We start from the raw sequence: 10,401 nt of genomic DNA on the forward strand, positions 1-10,401 counted from the left end.
ATGGAAGGTGACACAATGGCGCTTTTGGGGTGGCTGAACGATTCAACAACTGACATTCATGTCACTCCACGCATCACCTGAGCACATTACTAAACATAAACATACTACTACTAAACTACTAAACATACCTAGCCAACTGAAATGGGAGAGGAGATGGTTTAATGTTTTGTCCTGCCCCACTATCAGATTATGATGAGCTGCAGAGAAAAAAAAAACATTTTCATCTGGTTCTTTGGGACCAAAAACTGGCTCATCTCCTGTTTAGTTTGGTTTTTCCTGTGTCAATTGATACAGCCTATTAGTAGGACAGTGTGGTGTTCAGCTGACTAAATGACTAAGTTACATTATATATTATTATATAATATAAATGATATTTGCTGGAACAAAGGAATGACTTTATAACGCAAGGGTTAGTGAATCATGAAATCCCTAAAAGGAATCTTTGCAAATTTTTGCAAGGAATTTTTGCCTCTGGGCAAAATTATTCGTAAACATGGTATTAGCTTCCACTGTTATGCTGATGACACACAGTTGTATGTTTCAGCAAAGCCAGATGACAGACACCAGCTTAATAAAGTTGAGGAATGTGTAAAAGACATTAGACACTGGATGCTTATTAACTTTCTCTTACTTAATTCTGACAAGACAGAAGTACTTGTACTAGGACCACATGCAGTTAAAAATAAGCTTTCTGACTGGATGGAATAACTCTGGATGTTTCATCATGTGCAACAGTGAAAGACCTTGGTGTGATTATTGACTCCAGTCTTTCATGTGAAGCTCATGTAGATAATATTACTAGGATTGCCTTCTTTCATCTTAGAAGTATTGCTAAGATAAGAAATATAATGTCACTACATGATGCATAAAAACTAGTTCATGCTTTTGTTACCTCTGGGTTGGATTATTGTAATGTCTTACTGTCCAGTAGGTGTCTGATGTCTGATGTTCCAGTAGGTGCATATACAAGCTCCAGTTAGTCCAAAATGCAGCAGCAAGTTGGTAACTCGATTAGTGAAGGCTGCAGCAGGGGGTAGCACTTTCTCTTATAAACCCCTGCACTTATGGCACAGCCTTCCAATTAGTGTTCGGGACTCAGACACAGTCTCAGTGTTTATGTCTAGGCTGAAAACATATTTGCTATTGGCTTTTGTGAATAGTTTTTTCCCTATGCCTGGAGAGTTCACAGGCATAGAATGTTGTGAACTAGGATGTTTGGATGCTGTCGCCCCCCATCTCTCTTTGGGGCTGCGGTTGCCATGAGCAGTTTTGCACTCAGGTCTCCATCAGTGGACAGTGGATAGGTTCAACAAAAGAGACTTCATGTGAAAACTGTAATGAATTTACTGGTTGCACAATTGCACTATTTGTCCATGTAGTACGCAGTTATAGAAGGGAATGATTTATAATCGCACTATTCGGTGTCACCCAGATGAGGATGGGTTCCTCTCAAGGTTTCTTCCTCATATCGTCTCAGGGAGTTTTTCCTCACCACCATCACCTCTGGCTTGCTCAATAGGGATAAATTCATACATTTACAATTTATATCCTGAATATATTTTTTTCTGTAAAGCTACTTTGTGATAATGTCTGTTGTTAAAAGCGCTATACAAATAAAATTGAATTGAATTGAATCTCCATGGAGGACAAGATGATGCAGCCTTCTCCACCCTCTAGGTCTGTATATATTAGTGTGCCATTAATTACACATAGATGTAGGCATTCACTTGGTACCAGCTAACTCTGTGTGGCTTCCTCATACCACAGCTGACACTCAACAATGCCCCTGCTGCCATACATTTATTGAAAGCTTGCCATCCCCTATCAGTGTCACTAGTGCCCACACCATCCTGCTGTCTGACATATTAAGCACTTGACTTGCTTTGGCAACAGCATCTTTGGGGTGTAGCATGTAAAGTTATTTTTTTCTTTTGCATGAGGTCAAGGAAATCAAGGCCCATTTCTCTTGGATGTTTAAATCCTTTGGACAGTTTTTCCAAGGTAACTGCTGAGATTTGAGACTAAAGGAGTAAGATGTGTGTTAATAAAGAATTCATTCCTCCTTAGTTCCTGCATAGTTCCTGCTTAGTTAAATATGAGTTGTTGTACAGTGTTGTGTTACAGGCAAAATAACTGCCTGTCTCGTAACTGAAACACTCCAATGATAAATTAATCTTGCTTGCCATATGTGCACACAATGCGAATCATTTTCAGTGTGGGGAATCGTCTCCAAAGTTTTTGGGTTAACTGTTAGTTTTCAGTGCCTGAAATCCACTATTTTTGAGATTGAATTCAGTGTGTGCCAAAAGCAGGACGGTGACTTGATGACTTCACATACAAGATACAGTGCTATGAAAATTTCCTCTATTTTTGCATATTTGTCACAATAATTGGTTTCAGATCGTCATACAAAATGTAGACCATGAGGAAACACAGTGTTCATTTCATTTATTGAAGGAAAGAGGTTATGCAACACCTATATTACCCTTGTGAAGGGTAATTACCCCCTAAACGTAATAACTGACATTCGGATTATATAGAAAATATAGTCTTATTTCCACAGTCTGAATCTATCTCAGATCATTACCTCATCTCATTTAAAATATATTAATCATAATATGTGAATCTTACCACGTCATTGTGTCAAACGTACGTTCACGTCAACAACTGCACAGAGTTTTATCAGTAATCTCCCAGATTTATTAACCATGATTGGATCACAATCTGATCCCGAAGAACTTGACCAGGCAACTGAATGCTTAGAATCAACTTCTGCAACTCGCTAGATAAGGTAGCTCCACTTAAAAGAAAAATAATTAGGGAGAAAAAGCTAGCACCCTGGTATAGCGATCACACACGAACTTTAAAACAGACCACTCGAAAACTAGAACGTAAATGGCATCAAACTAAATTGGTAGTATTTCATATAGAATGGAAGGAGAGCCTTTTGAGCTATAAGAAAGCTCTTAGTGCTGCTAGATCCGTGTATCTCTCCACCCTAATTGAAGATAACAAAAATAATTCTAGATTTGTATTTAATACTGTAGCAAAATTAACTAGGAATAAGCCCACAATAGAAACACGCATTAAGGGAACGGCCCTTTCCTGGCTCAGGTCTTATTTGACTGATCGTCATCAGTTTGTAAACGTAAATGGTGACTTCTCTTCTCATACTAAGGTAAAGTTTGGTGTCCCACAAGGCTCTGTTTTAGGCCCACTGCTTTTTTCTTTATATATGCTACCTCTGGGCAAAATTATTCGTAAACATGGTATTAGCTTCCACTGTTACGATGATGACATACAGTTGTATGTTTAAACAAGCTCCAGTTAGTCCAGAATGCAGCAGCAAGAGTCCTTACTAGAATCAGAAGATATGACCACATCACCCCTATCTTATCCCCACTGCATTGGCTCCCAATCAAATTTTGTATTGATTATAAAATACTACTATTGACCTATAAAGCACTGAATGGTCTCGCGCCACAGTACCTGAGTGAACTTTTGGTCTTTTATGATCCTCCACGCCTACTCAGATCAAAAGGTACAGGCTATTTGTTGGTACCTCGAATAGTGCTTGCTACAGCTGGGGGTAGAGCTTTCTCTTACAATGCCCCACAGTTATGGAACAGACTTCCACTTAGTGTTCGGGGCTCAGACACAGTCTCAGTGTTTAAGTCTAGGTTGAAAACATATTTGTTTAGTCAAGCCTTTTGTGAATAGTTTTTTCTTAGGTACAGGAGCAGATCTGGAGGATTCACAGGCATAGAGTGTTGTGGTGAACTGGGATGTTTGGATCCTGTCGCCCCCCCACTCTCACGTGTTCACTCAGGTGTGTTGATGGTGGAGTTGCTGGAGCTTTATGTCCCAGGACTCCCTCATGTCTGTGTTAGCTTCTGGCTCTCCCTTTTAGTTATGCTGTCATAGCTAGTTTTGCCAGATTCCCTGATTGCACTCTGCACGCAAAGTACATTTTCCTTAACCATTAGAGGACAAAAGCTTACCTAACAATCTCTCTCTTTCTCTCTCTCTCTCTCTCTCTCTCTCTCTCTGTCAAGCTACGCATGCTACTTCTGAGATGCCAGTGATCCTGACCCCTTCTGCTCCCTGGACCTGCCTGACCCACCGTGATGCCCTCGCTGCTGCTGGGGCCCCACATGGATGGCCCGAAGAACCATTGGATTGCTGGAGATGGTGTCACCTGGGGGCTGTGGAGATGGCTTGGGGTTCGCGAGCAGTTTTGCACTCAGGACTCCATCAGTGGACAGTGATAGATTTTAACCAACTGGACTTCTTGCGAAAATTGTGTTGAATTTACTGGTTGCACATTTGCACTATTTGTCCATATAGTACACAATAATAGAAGGGATTTATTTATTATTGCACTATCCGTTGCACCCAGATGAGGATAGGTTCCCTTTTGAGCCTAGTTCCTCTCAAGATTTCTTCCTCATATTGTCTCAAGGAGTTTTTCCTCACCACCGTCATCTCTGGCTCGCTCAGTAGGGATAAATTCACATATTTGCAATATATTTTTTGAATCCATTTATTTCTGTAAAGCTGCTTTGTGACAATGTCCATTGTTAAAAGCGCTATACAAATAAAATTGAATTGAATTAAAGCAAATGTGAAGTTACAGAAGTGTATTTATAATATAATATAATATAATATAATATAATATAATATAATATAATATACAGTTTGCAAGACATTTGTATTTGCTATAAATAACTATTTGTATTGGATATAAATAAAAAGTAAGTTAAAAAAAAAGACAACCAAGGAACCATGAACTTTCTGTTATAGAGTGTTAAATGTAGAGAGGGAGGGCAAACTGGGAGACAGAAATGTGTATCTGGCTTTCCAACATTAATGGATGACTTTAACGGGTGCTCACTGTTTGTACTTTCCCCTAGTTTCTGACCTAGGCAAGTAAAAAGGTAAGTGCTGTCTCTGTCTCCCACTCACACATGCACCAGAGAGAATCTCCACACATACTGATTTGCGGCTATGCCAGCTGCATGCATGTCTACTTTTGTGTATGTTCTTTAAGTCTAGGCCCATCTGTTGATGGAAGAAAGGGGCAAGATAAAGTAACAAAGAGTAACAAAAGGTTTTATGGTGATGTTCTGTTTGTGGTGATTGTCTACTGCTAAGCTGAACAGGCTCTTTACTTTAGGCAGGTTAATGGAACTTTTACGAGTCCTTCTATAATCAGGTGACCTCTGGTTACTCTCTCTCTCTCTCTCTCTCTCTCTCTCTCTCTCTCTCTCTGTCTGTCTCACTGTCTCCATCTTGCAGACAGTTCTCTTTCAGCAGAGAACTTCAGCTACATTTGCCAAAACTTACAGAATCCCTGACCACAAGCTAATGCATGTTTTAAGTCTTATTTGGGAGATGAAATCTACCTCTGAATCTAACTTGGGAAACTAACTAAGTAGGGAACAACTCACCAGTTGCAATTTTTTTTATGGTCAGCACATAAATCATATGCTAAATTATTAAACATGGCTTTTAAAAATGGGCTTGCATAGCTTGGGCTTGCATGGCTGCTTCTGGAACAGACTCACTAATCTTTATTGATGATGGAGCTCATGATGGTAGCAGCAGAATGAATTCAGGAGTCTACAGAAACATTCTTCCAATTTACAGAGAAATGCATCCAATCTAATTGGGAGGAACATGAGCAAGACAATGACCCAAAACACACTGCCACACAACAATGGACTTCATCAGGGGAAAAAAATTGAAAGGTTTTATACAGGCCAAGTCAATCACCAGACCTTAATACAACTGAGCATCATTTCACCTCTTGAAGAGGAGACTGAAGCGAGAAACAAACAACAACTGAAAGAAGCTGCGCTATCAGCGTGGAAAAGCATCACAAAAGAAGAATTCAACAGTTTGGTGATGTCAGTGGGTCACCAGCTTGATATTGCAAGCAAGGGATATGCAACCAAATATTAAGTGTTATTTACTTTAAGCCTATCTGATCCTATACTATTGCTCACCTAAAAATTGGGTGTTTTCACCACCAAATTTGAACACATCTAGATGAAAGCTGAAATTCAGATCTATCAGCTCATAGTCATCTTCTGATCTCAAACCCAAATGACTTCAGTGTACAGCAAAAACAAAAGAATTGGCCTTGCTGTTGCAATTCTTTTGGAGACTGCATTTAAATCCTCATATTATAAAAGTTTATGTTCATCATCTTAAGCAAAGCAGACATCTTAAGCAAAGAGGTATGAGTGTACAGCATTCAGCTGAATTCAGAATGTACAGCACAGAGTCCTGGAATTCGTGGCACAGCAATGGTTTGCTTCCTACCTGGAGAGATGGTCATATCAGCTGACATGGAGGGGATCCACATCTGCTCCTTGCAGACTCTCCACTGGTGTCCCACAAGGCTCAGTACTTGGTCCTCTTCACTTTCTCTCTCTATACCTGCTATGTTGTTGAGGTTATATCCTCACATTGGTTTTCATACAACTGCTAAGCTGATGACACTCAACCTTTCCTCAACTTTCCTCCCTCAGACACTCATGTTTCTGCTTGGATCTCAGCATCTCAGCATGTCTGGCAGACATCTCATCCTGCTCTCACTGCATGCAACTTTGGGTAACCATGGACAATGAACTGTCCTTTTCCTCTCATTAAACTGACTCACTCATGCCGATTTCTCCTTTAAAATATCAGAAGGATTCATCTATTTCTATCCACACAGGCCACTCAAGTGCTTGTTCAGTCCCTTGTCATTTAGAGACTGGACTACTCCAACTCGCTCCTGGCAGGTCTGCCTCTGCAGCCCTTTAGACCTTAGCAACTTGTTTTCAACATGACTTGTTTTCAACCTTCCTACGTTTTCCCACACCACTCCATTGCTATGCTCCCTCCACTGGCTTCCTTTAGCTTTAAAACACTGATGCTTGCTTACAAAGCCAAAAATGGACCAGCACCCATCTACCTTAAAGCACTTATCACACAAGGGACAGGAAAAGGCGAGCATAGCCGTGAAGTTCAGAAGCACTCACACACACACACACTTCTAGGTGAGAAATGGTCTTACTAAAGGTCTTAACTCATCATAATCACTTTTATTCACTTTCATCATTGCACCGTCAATAGTAATCATGTAGCTATCAAGCACAGTATGATGGAGCACTCCCATCTGGTGACACAAAAATATAAACAAAAGCTTTTCCAAATATAAATTATGGAATATATATATATATATATATATATATATATATATATATATATATATATATATATATATATATATATATATATACATATTATAAAATTATATATATATAATTTTTGTATTTATTTTTTTTACTAATAATTTGATTGTTGGGCCACATTCCAAGAGCTTATTTGCATGTAATCAACTGATGCATAAAAAAGAAAACTTTTGAGTGTAAGACCAAAAAAGGGCCTTAACATCATACACACAGTTACATTCACACCTATACTCACTCCATAAAGAGTAATCAATATGAGCTGCACTCTTTCTCTCCTCACTTTTCATTTCCCTTCCTTTTTCCCATATATTTTTTATTTTTATTCCCTCTTTTGAGCATTAACTCCTGCCTACACAAAAATGATGTGGAATAAAATATTGTGATGTGCAGCTTCTCCTCCCCAAGTCCCCTTAAAGATAATAATCAATATTGATCCTAAGAGAGAGAGAAAAATGAGAGAAAGCTAATGCAAGAGAGGCACTATGTGTGAAAAGGAGAGAGAGGAATGGAGGTAAGGTGCCTTCTCCATCTGAGTCTTGACAGAATCAATGAACACTGAGGATAGATTCTCAAGGTGCAATTCTACAAAAGGAGTGTGTATATCACTATCAGTTACATTTTTGTTTGTGTGTGTGTGTGTGCATATGTGTTTGTACTGTAATTGTGATGTTTACTACTAATCTTTCTCCCTTTTTTTGTTTTAACATGGCAGCTAACACAGGATTGGACACCAGACAGAAGACATTTGTTCATATAAAATCTACACTTTATTTTCATAATTGCAACCAGATCATCAAATATGGTAATGGAAGTGACTAGAACAATGGCTTTAAAAAAAAACGAGCTTCAGGCATAGCCATGGGTAAATTGCAAATCTCTTCAACCTCCAAAATATCCTAGCTTCCTACTGGCTAGTTCAACTTTCCATTCTCATTAGTCAACAAGTCCCTGATTTGATGAATGGGATTTTTGCCTTGTTGCCTTTTTCTTTTTGTAATAGTGTTGTATGTCATAATAGAAACGTGTAACCAGGGTAGTGGGACAGAGGGGTGGGGTTGAGGTGGTAGGAGGGCATGGGAAAGTGTTTTACATTGCATAATCATGCTCATTTATAGATTCTTGCAAGATATTTTAGTAATTTCTTATACATTACACACTCATTCAGACCTAGAGTAGCCAGTCCACCTAGTGGCATGTTTTTTGGGAAATGGGAGGAAACCAAAGAATCCAGAGGAAACCCACACAGACACAAGAGGAATGTACGACACTCAGCACAAATTTCACAGATTTCACAGGATCGAACCAGTGAACAGTTTTGTTGATGGTGGAGTGGCTGCTGCTTTATGTCCCAGGGCACCCTTATGTCTGTGTTACCCTCTGGTTCTCCCTTTTAATTATGCTGTCGTAGCTAGTCTTGCCGGAGTCCCTGTTTGCTTGCATTATGTGACGATTAGAATACCTAATAATCTCTCTCTCTCTCCCTCTCTCCCTCTCTCTGTAAAGCTACACATGCTGAGATACCAGTGATCCTGACCCCTTCTTCTCTCTGGACCTGCCTGATCCATCCTGATGCCCTACTTCTGGTTGGAGTTCTCATGACTTGGAAACCACTTGCTGCCGCTGAGGATGGCCCATGGACAGCTTAAAGATACATGAGATTACTGTGGATGGCACCACTTAGAAACCATGAAGATGGCTTTGGACTGCAATTGATACGAACAATTTTGCTACGATGGCTTAGGACTACAATTGTTATGATAGCTTTAGGACTGCAATTGCCATAAACAGTTTTGCACTCAAGTCTCTATCGGTGAACAGTTGATTACTTCAACAACATAGACTTCATGTGAAAACTATATTGAATTTCTTGGTTACACAATTGCACTTTGACCATGTTATAGAAGGGATTTATTTATAATCGCACTATCTGGTGTCACCCAGATGAGGATAGGTTCCCTTTTGAGTCTGGTTCCTCTCAAAGTTTCTTCCTCATATCGTCTCAGGGAGTTTTTTCCTCACCACCATCACCTCTGGCTTGCTTATTAGGAATAAATTCGTAAATTTAAAATTTATATCCTGAATTTATATATTTCTGTAAAGCTGCTTTGTGACAATGTCCAATATTTTGTTATATTGTCTTGTTAATTTTTAATTAATTGCGTGTAATTTGTTTATTACACACATCTACACAATACATAAAGGAAAGAGAAGGAACCATGCTCCTGACCAAATCACTGCAATGAACATTACACTGCCACCAGTCTCAGCCATAAGGTCAGAGATATGTTGTATGAAAAGGGAAATAACTATAAAGACAATACAAACTGAAAATCTCATAAGAGGGAGAGCCTTATTTTATTATTTTATATAGATGCAAAATGTAACCAAGTAGACATTTCCATCAGATATAGAGAGAAGGAGAGAATGGTGGGATATCACCACTTTTTATTGATTTTGTGACTAAAATGCAAGGCCCTGGTAGCACAGTGAAGGATTACAGTAATATAAAGTAACATTTATTGCATCAGAGATAGACTGCTTCTCCTTGAAGGTGTAATTGTCATAAAGGTGAGATCCAGTAAGAGCTGAGTAAAGCAGCTATATAATGTTCACAATGATTATAATAATCTGAAGAAAGATTATATTTATTTTTTAAAAATGTTTTAGTGTCTGTAGCACTCCTCATAGTTCCTTGTGCCAAAACTTGTGTTTAGTTGTGGCTCTCTCTCTTCCTCTTACAACAATCATGCACTTTATTTTGATTAACAGTCATTCTTCCTTAATCCTATGTACCTCATGTTAATCAATGTTAAGACTAGTCCAAACCAGGGCATCCATATATGAAACTGAGAGTTATAAAACATTTAAAATATGAAGTAAATAAAAGAAAAGTTATAAAAGAGTGGAAAACTAAAGAATGTACTGAAATGATGAGCATTATAATATCAGTAATTCTGAGGAAAAAAACAGAATAGTTCAGCATCCACAGTGGGTGTGTGAGAAACTGAGTGTCTGAGGACAAACGAACTAAGCATTCATCTAATACATTTCCTCTTTGATAGGCTCAAGAGAACTTTCTAGCCTTTTCTATTCCAGTCAAACCAATAGTGGCTGTATTTATAGCATTTTCAGCATTTTCCAGTTCTATTCATTGCTG

The 10,401-nt window shown here is 38.8% G+C and overlaps 1 pseudogene; it reads left to right on the forward strand.

Annotated features, from left to right (window-relative positions):
• The first annotated feature begins 420 nt into the window (after positions 1-420).
• Positions 421-3,746, forward strand: LOC128317296 (uncharacterized; annotated as a pseudogene).
• Positions 3,747-10,401: the final 6,655 nt, after the last annotated feature.

The sequence above is a fragment of the Pangasianodon hypophthalmus genome, chromosome 23 (genome assembly GCF_027358585.1).
Source record: "Pangasianodon hypophthalmus isolate fPanHyp1 chromosome 23, fPanHyp1.pri, whole genome shotgun sequence".
In the NCBI taxonomy this organism is placed as follows: domain Eukaryota; kingdom Metazoa; phylum Chordata; class Actinopteri; order Siluriformes; family Pangasiidae; genus Pangasianodon; species Pangasianodon hypophthalmus.